General features: G+C 51.8%; 1 protein-coding gene and 1 pseudogene across 2 annotated transcripts in view; one reads left to right on the top strand and one right to left on the bottom strand.

Annotated features, from left to right (window-relative positions):
* Window positions 1–13,567, bottom strand: part of LOC146862732 (general transcription factor IIE subunit 1-like) — an 86,616-nt gene that overhangs the window by 48,510 nt on the left and 24,539 nt on the right. The window lies entirely within an intron of this gene.
* Window positions 8,980–13,352, top strand: LOC146862733 (uncharacterized; annotated as a pseudogene).

Below are 13,567 nucleotides of genomic sequence, written 5' to 3'. Positions count from 1 at the left end.
CCCCCAGGAAGCCAACTTTGTATTCCTTTCCATGAAATGCATTCTCACACTACGGCAGTGAATGTAAAATCCAAATGTAAGGAATAGGCACAGTGGGGACCCAGGGGGTACTGGAACCAGCAAAAAAAACCTAAGCCTCTGTAAGCAGTTTACAAAGGCATGTTAAATGGTCTTTAAAGACCTGTGAAAAAACACGGGGGTGCCGGAGATAAGAATCCAGACACTGCCCAGCTGAGCCCCCAGCAGCTCAAGTTTCACTGCAGCAGCCCGGGCTGAGACACAGGACGGGGGAAGGGGGGGGGGGGGGGGCTGAAGCCCTTGGGCCTGGGCAGAAGTGTGACTGGGAAGGCGCGACCCCCTTTGCATCACTCCACGGCCCCCCTGGGGGTCGCGCCCCACAGTTTGAAGACCCCTGGCTTAGACACTCATGGCCTCAAGTCTTCTGAGCTCCTCATCAAGCTCTCTCATTCTCAGTTCATGTGCCAAGAATAATTTCTTCTCTTACAAATCATAAGCGTTCCTGATCTCCTCTGGCTTTATTCTCATGACCTCTGGCCCTTTGCCTTTCCTCCAAATCCTCTGGAGAGAAATTCCTGGAATAATGATTGCTGTCAGCCCTTGAGGCGGTTCTCTCAACAGGCTAATCTTGGGATCTGAAACAGCCTTCTGGCACAGCCCCATCCACATCTGCATCATCTACCTCCCTAACTTCCCTGGCCTCCCACCAGGCCCCTAAGGCCTTCTGCAGCTCCTCTTTCCTAGAGTTGCTCCTCATGGGACATCCAAAGCTCCTGCAGAACTTCTTGAGTTACTCTACTTTGTAACTACTTAACATTTCAATGTCAAACTCCAATTCTGCAGTCTCACTTGCTGGTTTCCTACTCAGAGACTTGGTGCATGGATACTCATGGGTCAGATCAAAAATAGAACAAAACTAAAACAGTATATGGTTGCGTAGTGGTTTGTGCTAAACTAGTGATGTACACCAATCACTGTGGGTCAAGTACAAATACAAGTTCAAATCCTCACCGCTGACCACCAATGTTAGAAAAGGGGGTCTCTAGTTGGTAGAGATCGGTACCTTTGTCCAAATAGGGACCCTTGCCTCTAGTCAGGGTAAGGGGGATACTCACTTTAGATAACCCCTGCTCACCCCCTTGGTAGCTTGGCACGAGCAGACAGGCTTATCCCAAAGTCAATGTGTAAAGTATTTGTACCAACACTCACAGTAACAGTGATAACACCACAAATGGACACCACAGCTGTTTAGAAAATAAAGTATCTTTATCTAGATTTAACAAGAGAAAAACAACAACAATCCAACATACAAGTATTAAGAAAAATAACTTTACAAAAAGGTTTTAGCAACTGAGTCCACAGAAAACTATGGACGCGTGATTTCTTGCAAAGTACCGGTCGTTGAGACAAATTCACCAAGCCAAACAGCCGCAGCGATGCGAAGTGCCGAAAAACAAAGATGCGTTGTTACCTAGACCTTCGTGGATACGATGCGACAGTTCCGCTGTACACAGGGGAGTGAAGAGTCGGTCTGGTCTGTAGGGGGGGGGGGGGGAAGCGATGCGCCGGTTTCGGAGACGACTCCGATTTGCGGGTAATGCTTTGGGGAAAACTTGCGGAACAGGGACAATGCGTGGAAATCCGGGATGAGTCAGCGAACTATGCGATGGCGGCGAACGGCGCTGCGTCAACCTTTTCAGCCTCGTTGTGTCAATTCTTGCAGTGGCGACAGGAGATGCATTGGTTTCAGCAGCGGTGTGCAGACATTCTTCTCGCACCACGGCGTTGCATCGGAAAAACTGTCGCAAGAAGAGCGATGTGTCGATTTCCTTGGTGTTTCGTTGTTTCAAGCTCCCAGCAGCAGAACCAACCTCCAGATGCCCACACAGTCACAGGCACTCCTGGCAGGTCAGAACTCCCAGCAAGGTAGTTCAGGGGAGCTGGGGTGAAGTTTTTCTGTTCCTGAGACTTCAAAATAGGAGGCAAGCTCTCCTCGAGCACTTGGAGACTTTCCTCAAGCAGGGGACACAGCCCACAGCAAAGTCCTTCTCCTTTCTTTGGCAGAAACCCCAGACACACAGCAAGGGCAGTACTTCTCCTCAGTTTTTCCAGCTCTTCTCCTCAGCAAAGTTTCCTCTTGATTTCAGAAGTAGTATGAAGTTCAGGTGTTTTAGGTCTAATACTTATACCTCAAAATGTCTTCGTTTTCTTTGTGCAAGGGTCTCTGAGCCCAGTTCAAACCAGTTCTGGGGGGGCACTCTGCAAGTGCACAACAATATCCATTGTCAGTGTGAGCCTTGGCTCCAGACACAACACAGAGGGCGGAGCCAGAATTGTGGAAGGCAGGCACAGCCCTATTCGGGTACAGGTGCTACTCCTCCCACCACTCCAAATGCAAAGGCCTATTCAACCTAGTGCTGACTCAACCAGACTCCTGGAGCCACTGCACCTCCCCAGCCCCTGTCACTCCAAAGCCAGTCAGTCAATACACAAACAGGCAGAGGCACACAGAATGGTTAAGCAAGAAAATACCTACTTTCTAAAAGTGGTATTTTGAAATATAGAATGTAAAATTCACCATTAAGAGATGCATTTTAACATTCTGTGTTCAGGCAAACTAAACTTTATTTTCCTACATTGTTCCCAGGGGCAGTTATGTTTATAAGATGTTATAATCAAACTCCTCATTCTGTCCTAAAGCACCATATATGCTAAGTTTAATCAGTTCAAATTGCCTTCGACACTCCTCGCTCCATTCAAACTCTTGCCACGTACATCAGAACTGTCTCAATTGGTACGTTTTTTCTGCAAATCCCTCAGCGAACCTGACCTAACATCATCCTTACACATAGGAGCTGGGGCATTTTTAATGGATTCTAGGATTTCTTTTTAGGGGTGAGGCCACTACCACCTAATTCATGTCCTAAGTAAGTTGCCGATCTTTTTCCAAACTCACACTTGTTAATTTAAGCAGTTAAAACCACAGGCCTTCAATTTATCCAACACATCGTGAAGTCTGCTCTCATGTTCCTCTTTGCTCTTGCCCATAATCAACAAGTCATCCTGGAAGTAGGCTACGCCAGGAAAATCCATGAAAAATCCATGCACGAGTCTTTGAAAGACTGTGGCACCAGTGACTAGTCCGAATGGCATGCGGATAAACCTAAAACATCCTATGGACGTTATAAATGTAGTTAGATCCCTACTGTCAGGATGTAGAGTCACCTGGTGTTATGCTGATGCTAGATCAATTTTGGAGAACCACTTCACCCCTTTAGTTAAAGCCAGCAATTCATTTATTTTAGGAAGGGGGAATTTGTCCACAACTATATTTTTGTTGAGGTCTCTCAAATCTGTGCATAACCTCAGTTTGCCGTTACTTTTCCTGGCCACCACCAGAGGAGCCATCCACTCAGCACACTCCACAGCCTCTATGATACCTTTGCTCTCCAAGTCCTTCAAATCTTTAGTAACTTCATCCCTAACACTGAAAGGGATATTCCTTACTTTATGTGACACAGGTACAGCATTCTTCTTTAAGACAATCCTATGGACAACGTTTATAAGAGTCCCTATCCTTCCTGAAAACACTTCCGGATATTGTTTTGAGAGCACGTTCTTCAAATCCAACTCAGTATCATTTACGCTCAGCACCTTCTCTATGCTGTTGGAGTTTGGAGTATCATTCAAGGTTTTTTGATCTACCCACCCCAATACCGCAGGTCCCACCTCAGACATGTACAGTTTGGCCGTTGTCATTCTACTTTTAAATGTAAAGGGTAATACACAATAGCCACACATTAGTTTAACCTTGTGCGAAGGGAAGAATTCAAACACGAGAAACAGCATTCACCGGGAAACAGAGAAGTGCTGGCTCCAACTGTTGAGCGACCGTACTTTTCTTGCATGAACCAAGCGTTTGTTTGCCAAACAGATGCTTGGTTGTACATTGTTCTTTCTCATGAAGGATTCACGTTGTCTACAGTGGTCTACAGTTACTCTATAAGTGCATACACCCATAACATAACCATAGTACTAGGGATTCAGACAACAATACAGTTTCTCCATAGCTTTGTCACTTTTGTAACGACTTATCAACCAATATACCTCATGTTAGTGTACCTAAAATGGCTCCTGCCTACTAATCACTATATGATCTAGGTTGTGTTACATTTATGGTATATTTAAGATGATATACTTAGTTGTGCCACCGTTTATGATGTTTTATCTTTATTCCAGACAAAAACGAAAATTCACACGCACCTTAACATTTTTTAAACAAGACCCTTAAAATCAATTCAGATGCACTCATTTTAACACGCATTAGAAAACCCAGGTTTACCGCCCAAGAAGTAGTGCCCAAAATGACAATTAGAAATATTGAACATATCGAACCAAAAACCTGAGGACTACTCTGCAATACTCCACGAGCTTGTTCCCTCACCCATATTAAATATAAATTATACTACGTCTAAATAGGGGGACAAAAAGGGGACTAAAGTTTAATAACATCCTCTTAGTCCTATAAATAATCAATCATCACCACAAACTGGGTGTCCACTCTATAACAAAACAAAAAAAAACCCGATTACACTCCAAACCAACCAAAGACGGGAATGCGAAAGCAGTCATCATAAACCCATAATATATTTCAGATACAGAGATATAAATGGGACAGTAATCCAATCATTCTTACTAGAATATCATACAGTTAACCCACAATATGGTCCCAATCCTCTCTACTGGTCATGCCTACCCTAAAAGAAATTATATATTCGACGTATAGTACTGTTTGCTTAGCTTCCTTTTTTTTGATAGCCACACCCAATTTTAGTGGTCAATTTTTTCAACACAAACTAACTAATAGTCATTTTCTTTAGAAAGCTTTTTAATGAAATATTCAACCAAAGGGGCTCCTCGTTTCTTATTTCTAATAGTCGATTCATGTTTATTAACCTTTATCCGACTCGTTTCACCCACGTACCCCTTATTACAGGGGCAAATAAGAAGGTTATATTAGGTTGATGTTTTTGATTCTACAATTAGTGATACGTTGTGCATAATGAATTAAGCATCCCTGTCTCTGGTTGTATAACCCAATCATTCCCTCTATAATCCAATACAGTATACCCACAATGATGTTTACAACTATAATAAAATATTTAACAAGATTTTTTTAAAGACATGTATATGGTTGTTTTCAGTGTTCTTAGAATAGATCTTTTTATTAGACTGAATATAATGTACAGATGGTGGGGAGACTGAAAGAGATGAGAACTAACTAGGGAAATACGTTATTAGGTCTAGCTGACCTGCGTTGCAGCGCGCATGTGCCTTTCGCTCGGCGAGGTTTTTTGTAAAATCGAGGAGTTTTCAGAAGTGGACTTGAAGCCCCGCCCACCATTTTCATTTGCTGGCGTCATCGTTTATGCTGAACCCTAGCCTCCGATTGAAAATGAGGCTTCTTTGCTACCGCCCTGTCTACTTTTGGGACGGCCCATCCGGACTGGATTGTTTGATTGCGGCGTTACACAGTCCTCGATATGTAGACAGTGAGCACTATTTTGTTTCATTCAGCCGCACACTGCTCAGCAGCGGCGCTGCTTCCCACATCGGTGTGCAGACACGCACAGGGTGCGCTCGCCGTTTTATTATTAGCGAAGTTAGCAGCACCTAATAAACAGTCCCTTCACGTCAGCCATGGCTTCCCGGTTGTAAGAAGAGGCGAAGCGGGCTGGCATCCCTTTGCGAACAAGTTTGTCACACATACAAAGGAAGTCATGTCACCAAGATAGAGGGTCTAAGGCTCAAGATCCAGGAGACCTTTGACATAAGTGCAAACCGGCAGAGGCTCTTCTACCCGAGAAAGCAGGTAAACAATGCCTGCCGAAGCAAAAAAAATAAAAATAAAATTATTCATGCAGGATCTCGGAAGCGTGCCCTTGATCGAAGAAAAAACATAAGGTTGCAAATACAAAGACTGATCAGATCGGTTTTATTCACAACCAAACACGTTAGCGCCACTTTACACAATTTGCCAGTGATGCGCTACTTTCGTTTTCTCTTCTGTCTTTAAACAAGTCAGGGTTTACTTCTCCTGCGCTGCCCATCCCACTCTTGATTTCTTGCTCTTCATCTCGCTCCTTCTCACTTTTGTTTTTCACATTACACTAAGTAATGAACGCCCCTCCCACCTCTCAAACAGCATCGAGCGTCTAACCACGTGGCCATTTATTTATTTAATACAGCCCTGGTAATGCTTGCTTTTTATAGCAAGTCTGTTGCGAAACAGGAAGCCTCTCTCTCCGAGGGCTGGCTGAAATCTCGTCTCTCACCCTATTCAACAGGAACCGCGCTGATCTCCGATTCACGTGAAACGCAAGGATGTGACTCGCGCCAGTGGAAACCTGAGGGGCTGCGTGGTGCACGATGAAGTAACACCAGGGGAATTTGTGTGACCTGAGGCAGGGAGCAGCACATTTGTGCAGGTAGACCACGGCGGCTGCTTGCGAACATAGCTTTCCCTCATCAGCCGTGACGAGAGCAAAAGAAGAACCGGTTCCCGCAGGCCCATTGTTTCTGCGCCTTTAATCCTTGGCACAGCTTGTCCTATCCGTCTCACTGGCACATGCTGTCCTTAAGAACAACGATTAACAAGGATTGCAACCTCCATGTGTACATATTGCATGCAATTTGAATCACTGTTTTTTGGTGTAGGCTCGTAACCCCATTTGGTCACTCTCTGAATACTTACCGAACTCATCATTACCAGCAGTAACTAGTCGCAGCTGATAAGGTACCGACTGACAAATGGTCCAATGCAGTTTACAACTTCAGCCAGACAGTCCTGGTTCAAGTCCCCAGCACACTGAATGCTGGGAGGTGTATGCCCATGTGCAGCGCTTAATTTGTGAAATCAGTACTGGGACCAACATTTTCCCTCAGAAGCCTGTGTCCGGCTCTCCCGAGTGTGCAGGTTTGTCGAATATCAAGACTGTCTAGTCTTCTTTTAACCTCATGCCCATGAACTCACCATTCTTCACCACCTACTCCTTTACCTCACTACTGCAGCTTTGGTTTAATCCCTACTTCCTGCTTTCATAACTGTTTCTAGTCTTTGGCTTCCTCCTCCTTGTACCCCCTTTCTGCCTTTCTCTTATACTTTCGTTAAAGTCTGATGATGAAAATTAAGTCGGGTCCCCAAAATTGAGTGCCGATGAGCCCCGCATGCAGCCACCTGAGGCAGCGCTAACTTTACTTGTGTTTTTACACTGTCTGCTTTATCTAAACTTTGAGCACTACTTTCTTTAATGATCTAACCCCTATTTCACCGACATCACAGCACTCTGCACACTTATATTATAAAAAACAAAAACATTTTTATTTGCACTGCACGCCACAGTGGCGGCCACACCTTTGATTTATTTGCTGCGCTGAATGCGGCCCCATGCCGGGCCCCGGGGGAAGCAGAGTCGCAGACTAGTCTTCCCCCGGGGTCATTTGCGCGAGGGTAGGACCAGGTAGGGTGAAGGGGTGGAGTTAGGGGGTGGGTATATGAGCGCAGGGGAGGAAGGCGACTTCCTCTTCCTGCGCTCGGCACCATCGGGAGGGTTTAGCAAAGGGGAGTGTGTGGAGAGTAGTGTAGGGCTAGGCCTGGGAATAGTTTCCGTGTGTAGAAGCGGTTGCAGTGTCAGGCGGGAATCGTGATTATGGCACGCGACGGAGGGGCGACCTCGGAGGAGGTGAGGCGGGCGTTGTTGGTTCTGGGGCGGGCCGGGCGGGAGGATCTACTGTGGCCCGGTGTGCTGGGGGGGAAGCGTGGGTGGGCTTCGAGAGGGCCCCGCGGGCGGCCTCGGCGGCGGTATTGGCATGTCAGGAGCAGCCGCCGCCACCGATGGTTCCCTTGGGTCTGCGTGGGCGGGGCGCGGGCCGAGCGAGTCAGGCGCGCGGAGGCCGGCGCAGGAGCCTGCCTCCGCGTCTTTGTTTCCCCCCCGCTGACCTTCCAGGCCCACGAGGCTGAAGGGGGCGTGTCCTCGGCTGGGTCCGCGGAGGAGCGGCTCTCGGGGACTTTGCCAGAGGCTGGGCGGGCTGGCGTTTCGGTGGGTGCGGCGGGCCTGGGAGCGGGGGGGCCCGGGGAGGGACTGCTGGTTGCTGGGGAGGGCGGGGATCCTGAGGCTGGGGAGGTGGGGGGAGAAGGGGGGGGGGTCGGAGGCTGCGGGAGGGGTGGAGGGCGTGTTGGTTGGCACGGAGGGGGTGGGGGGCGGCAGTTGATGTGCCCCTTGATTTGTCCCGGGGGTCTTGGGCTTCTACTCCAGGCGTGGCAGGTTTAGGCGTGGGGGGGCAGGGAGGGGGGCTGTCGCGGGTCCGTCGGGGGGGTCCGCCTCTGGTGGGGTCCACCCATGTTGGTTTTGGGCCGCCTGACGGGGGGGGTTTTTGGGCTCCTGCCCCCCCCCTCCGCTTCCGGGTTGGGGAGCTTGGACGTGGGAGGACCGGCTCCGGGAACAGCGCATTTTGGCGCTAATGGCTGACGCGAGGTGGGCAGAGCAGGACGGGCGGAGGGAGGGGGCGGTGTGGGAGGCCGTGGCTGTGGGGCCCCCGTCGCCCACGTCGGAGGAGGAGAGGTGGGCGGAGCGGGAGGAGTTAGCGAGGGTGGAGGAGGCGAGGTCGCGGGTGGGGGGGGGGGCTGTCAGGGGATCGCAGAAGTAGGCAGGGATGGCCAGGACGGCTTTGAGGCCCGATGGTGCCGGGGCCCACTCAGGTTCGAGCGACCTGGGAGGGGTCGGGGGGGATCCAAGCCGGCGGCTGTCGGCAGAATTCAGGGGGGAGGGGGGGGGGGGGGGGGGGGAGTACGGTGGGGTGTAAGACGGCCCTTTGCCGCCGTCACGAAGCAGTAGGGCGGTCCGCAGCGGCCATCCCTCCAGCGCGGGAGCGGGCATCGGCAGCGGGGGGAAGGGGTCACGCATGTCTGGCGCTGTGAGGGGCAAGGGTGTGAAGAGAGCGGTGAGAGAGGTGCTGTGGGTGCCTGACAGTGTGGAGGCAGAGGTGGAGTTGGATTATGAGGTGGACAGTGATGAGCTTGAGGAGGGGGAGGTGCGGGATGACTGTGACAGGACGGGCGCAGGCAAGGACAAAAGAGAGGTTGGTGTGTTACAGGTGCCCCAGAGACCGGTGGACAAAGACGGTAGAGACGCGACGGGCGGCCCCCGCCGGAGGACGGCTCAGAGAGCGACATCCAACTTTGACAGGTGAGCAGGCGTGGTGGTCGGTGTGGGACGGGGGTCCCAAGGGTGGGAGGACGAAGGCTTGTAGGTCAGTGGGGGTGGGAGAGGGTTCCGTGAGGGAAGTGGTGGTGGCTCCAAAGGGCGGGCTCACGAGTGAGGACAAAATCGGTCGGGAGCAAAGCGGTGACTTCAGCGGGGGTGCAGACGGAGAAGGATGGGGGCAAGGAGGAGGCGTCAGGGAGTAAGCTCCCAAAAAAGCTGCCCTACATGGGCCTGGCTATGCCGTTGGGGTCGCACTTGTCGGAAAAAATTAAGGGGAAGATCTGGAAACCTGAGTACGTGGACGTGATTAAACTACTCCATAGGGAGGTGCAGGCGAAGGAGGGCTCCAAGGAGGAGGAGTGGGAGCCGACTAGGCGGCCGAGGGTACTTGTGACCATGGAGAATTGGACCTCGGCCTTTCTCATTTATGCGAGTATATATTGCGAGAAGCATCCCGACAGGGCAATCGCATTGTTGAAATATATGGACATAATCAGGAAGGCTCAGATGCAGTTTGGGGGTTTCGCCTGGCTGAGTTACGATGAGGAATTCAGGGCACGGGTCAGTGCGAACCCCGAGAAGCACTGGGGTGAGGTGGACCAGGAATTATGGATGCAATGGATGGCGTCCACGCATTCCTCCGCATCGACTCACACGGCGAGTGGTTTACCGGTCACGTACCGGTCTTTTCAGTCGTGTCCCGCCCACACTGTGGCGGGGGGGTCCACAGCAACTACAAGTGGGGCCAGACAGGCTAGCAAGCCCGGCACTTACAATACCGGGGCCTGTTGGAGTTACAATCGGGGATATTGTTCCAGGTACCCGTGCAAGTTCAAGCACGAGTGTTCTAAGTGCGGGGGGAAGCACGCCCTTACGCAGTGTCTTACACTCACCACTCCTTCCGAACAATGGCGGAATTCCAAGGGGAGGGGGCAGGCTGGACAGAAGGGCCCCTACACCGGTTAAGGTGGAGGCGATGGCCCCGTGGCTCTCCCGTTACCCGGACAGGGAGGCAGCCTTAAAGATTCAATGGGGCTTTACGGAAGGTTTTCGGGTCGGGTATCAAGGTCCCAGATCACGGAGATGGGCCGACAATCTCAAATCGGCAAAGGAATTGCCGGGGGTGGTGGCGGCCAAACTCTTGAAGTAGGTGGAGGAGGGGAGGATTGCGGGCCCCTTTTATGACTGGCCGATGGAGGATTTGATCATTTCTCCACTGGGGGTGGTGCCCAAAAAGGAGGGGCAGTCAGTGAATGATTTCATCGCGGAGGAGGATTCCCGGGTGCTGTATGCGTCGGTGGATGATGCGATCCGCCTTGTGCGGGTGTGTGGGCCGGGGGGGGGGGGGAATTGGCGAAATGTGACGTCAAGTCGGCTTTCCGCTTGCTGCCTATACACCCGGCGGATTTTGCGCTCCTCGGGATGCAGTTCGGGGGGGCCATCTTCGTGGACAAAGTCCTGCCCATGGGGTGTGCGATTTCGTGCGCATTGTTCGAAATGTTTAGCACCTTCCTGCAGTGGGCATTCACGCAGCGGAGTGGGCACCGGGATGTCACGCATTGGACGATTTCCTCTTCCTTGGGAGGGCAGGTTCGGGGGACTGTGGCAGGGCTCTGTCAGGGTTCCAGGAGTTGGCGAGGGAATTTGGGGTTCCTTTGGCGCCCGAAAAGACGAATGGGCCGGGTTGCGTTTTGACATTCTTGGGCATTGAGCTGGATTCCATCCAATGGACAGCGAGGCTCCCGGTCGCGAAGGTAGTAGAAATTCAGGAGTGCCTCCAATGGGCGATTGGTGAGAAACAGATCGCGTTGCGGGCGGTGCAGCGGCTGCTGGGGTTCTTGAACTTTGCGTGCAGGGTGGTCAGGGCGGGGTGGACGTTCTGCAGACGGCTCGGCATGGCCATGTCGGGGGGCAGTGCTTCCACACCACAGGGTCAGGATCTCCATGGGAGTGAGGGCGGATCTGCGGACATGGTTGTTGTTCTTGATGGATTTCAATGGGGTCTCCTTGGACTTTGTGGAGGAAAACACAGTTTGGCAAATCCAAATTTACTCTGATGCAGCTGGGGCGGATGGCTTTGGTATTTTCTGGGACGGGAGGTGGTGCGCAGAGCCGGAGCACTGGAAGAAGCAGGGGAGGAGCATTGCATTTTTGGAATTCTTTCCTTTGTTGGTGGCGCTGGAAGTGTGGGGTTCTGAGTTTCAAAACAGGGCGGTGTTGTTCCATGTGGACAACATGACGGTGGTCGAGTTGGTCAACCGGCAGAGGGCAAGGGACCTGAGGGTGTTGCGTTTGTTGAGAAGTTTCATGCTGAAGTGTTTGCGTCTGAATGTGATTTTTCGAGCCAAGCATGTTCCGGGGGCGAATAATGACATTGCGGATGCTTTGTCTCGTTCGCAGTGGCAGCGATTCCGGCGGCTGGCACCTGGAGCAGATCTGTGCAAGACGGGGCTGCCGGATGACATTTGGGCCCTGGGGGAGTGAGGGTGGTAGGCCTAGTGGAGAATTCTGTTGCTGTTACCACCAGGCGGACCTACAGACTGGCGTGGGCAGAGTTTGTCGCCTTTATGGGTTGGAGCGGGGCTTCTGAGGCTGGGGAACAGGTGGTGGTGGAGCGTGGAGTGTTACAGTTTGTACTGCACTGCGTTGATAAGGGGTTGTCGGCTGCAACCATTTCAGGAAAGTTGGCAGGGGTGTCCTTTTATTGCTGTTTGTTTTTTGTTTTTGACCCTACAAAAAGTATGATTGTTAGTAGGGTGTTGAGGGGTTGGGGCAGGGAGAGAGCGGGGGGGACTGTGCCGAGGGAGGCCATAACGTTTGAGGTTTTGGTCCGGTTGGTTGCGGCATTGCCGCTCTGTTATGATGGGTTTGAGGTTCGGATTTTTCGCTTGTGTATGATCTGGATGTTTTTTGGGGCATTTCGGGTTTCTGAATTACTGGGCACGCGTGCAGGGGAGGGGCGGAGGTATGAGGAAATCAGATTGGATGCGGGGCGTCTGGGGATTTGGCTCGGTCGGTCGAAGACAGACCAGTTGGGCCGGGGTAAGTGGGTTTGGTTGAATGAGATTCAGGGAGGGGGTGTGTGCCCGGTGGCTGAGTGGCGGGCGTTTGTGAGTGCGATGCAGCTTGGGGTAGGGGAAATATTTTGTCACAGGTCAGGGGCACGGGTGACGGCTGGCCAGTTGTTGGCGGTGTTGCACATGGCATTGGTGCGTGTGGGTTTGTAGCCGGTGGGTTTTGGAAGTCACTCATTTCGGATTGGGGCGGCGACAGAGGCAGCCCGGCTGAGGTGGTCCTGGGATAGGATTCGGCAGATTGGGAGATGGAGGTCAAGGTGTTGTGAGCGGTATGTGCGGAAGTGATAGAGTGGGGGCGCTGGGAGTGGGGGTAGGATGGGGATGGGAGTGGCTTTCTTTGGTGTGTCTCTAACCTATGTTTCTCTCTTAGGTTGCGTGGGAGGCCCTGGGGCCAAGACGGTCACATGGATCGTGGGGCATTCCTTTGTGCACTGGGCGTCAAAATACGTGGAGCAACAGGTGTACGGCCGTAACCTGGGACTCAAAGGACAACATCACGAAGTGCACTGGTGGGGTAAAGGGGGAATGCGATGGGGGGCACTACTGCCCTGGCTCGCGAAGATGGTCCCACAGAAGGGTTGCCCGGATCTGTTGATTATACACTTGGGGGAGAATGATCTGGTTCGGCTGTCGGGTTTGGCGCTCTTACAGCTGATGCAGAGATTTGGAGGTACTAAAGCACAGACTGGCAGGGGCTTGCATTGCCTGGACTGAGTTTGTTCCGAGGAGGATCTGGAGGGGAGCTGTTAAGCATGGGGCAATTGAAAAGGCGCGACGGAAACTGAACAGAGCTATGCGAGTTTTTTGTGGGGAGAAAGACATTAAGGTGATCAGTCACCCGGGACTACGACTGGAGGAACCACTTATTTAGGGATGACGGGGTGCATTTGTCTAGACCGGGGAACGCCTACTACATGATGGAGATGAGGGATGTGGTCAGCAAGCTCTGGAATGAGGCAATCTGGTGTTGCAGGGATGTGTGATGGGTCCTGGCCTAGGGGGTGGGGCAGGTATCCGCCCTACAGGGGGCTACCTGGTTGGCGGTACTTTGGAGGGGTGGGGGGAGTCATTAGCAGGCACACCCATCCCTCGGGGGGGAAGAGTGAAAGAGGAGGGGGTATTGGAGGCGTGAGTGAAATGGCCGCGGAGAGCCGGGAGGATACAAGGAGGTTTGTGGAATGGTGAGGAACGGAAGGGGCATGGAGTGGT

Source organism: Triturus cristatus, chromosome 2_2 (assembly GCF_964204655.1).
Source record: "Triturus cristatus chromosome 2_2, aTriCri1.1, whole genome shotgun sequence".
NCBI lineage: Eukaryota > Metazoa > Chordata > Amphibia > Caudata > Salamandridae > Triturus > Triturus cristatus.
Note: the sequence above shows the minus strand (reverse complement) of the source record. Positions and strands in the feature narration are given on the sequence as shown.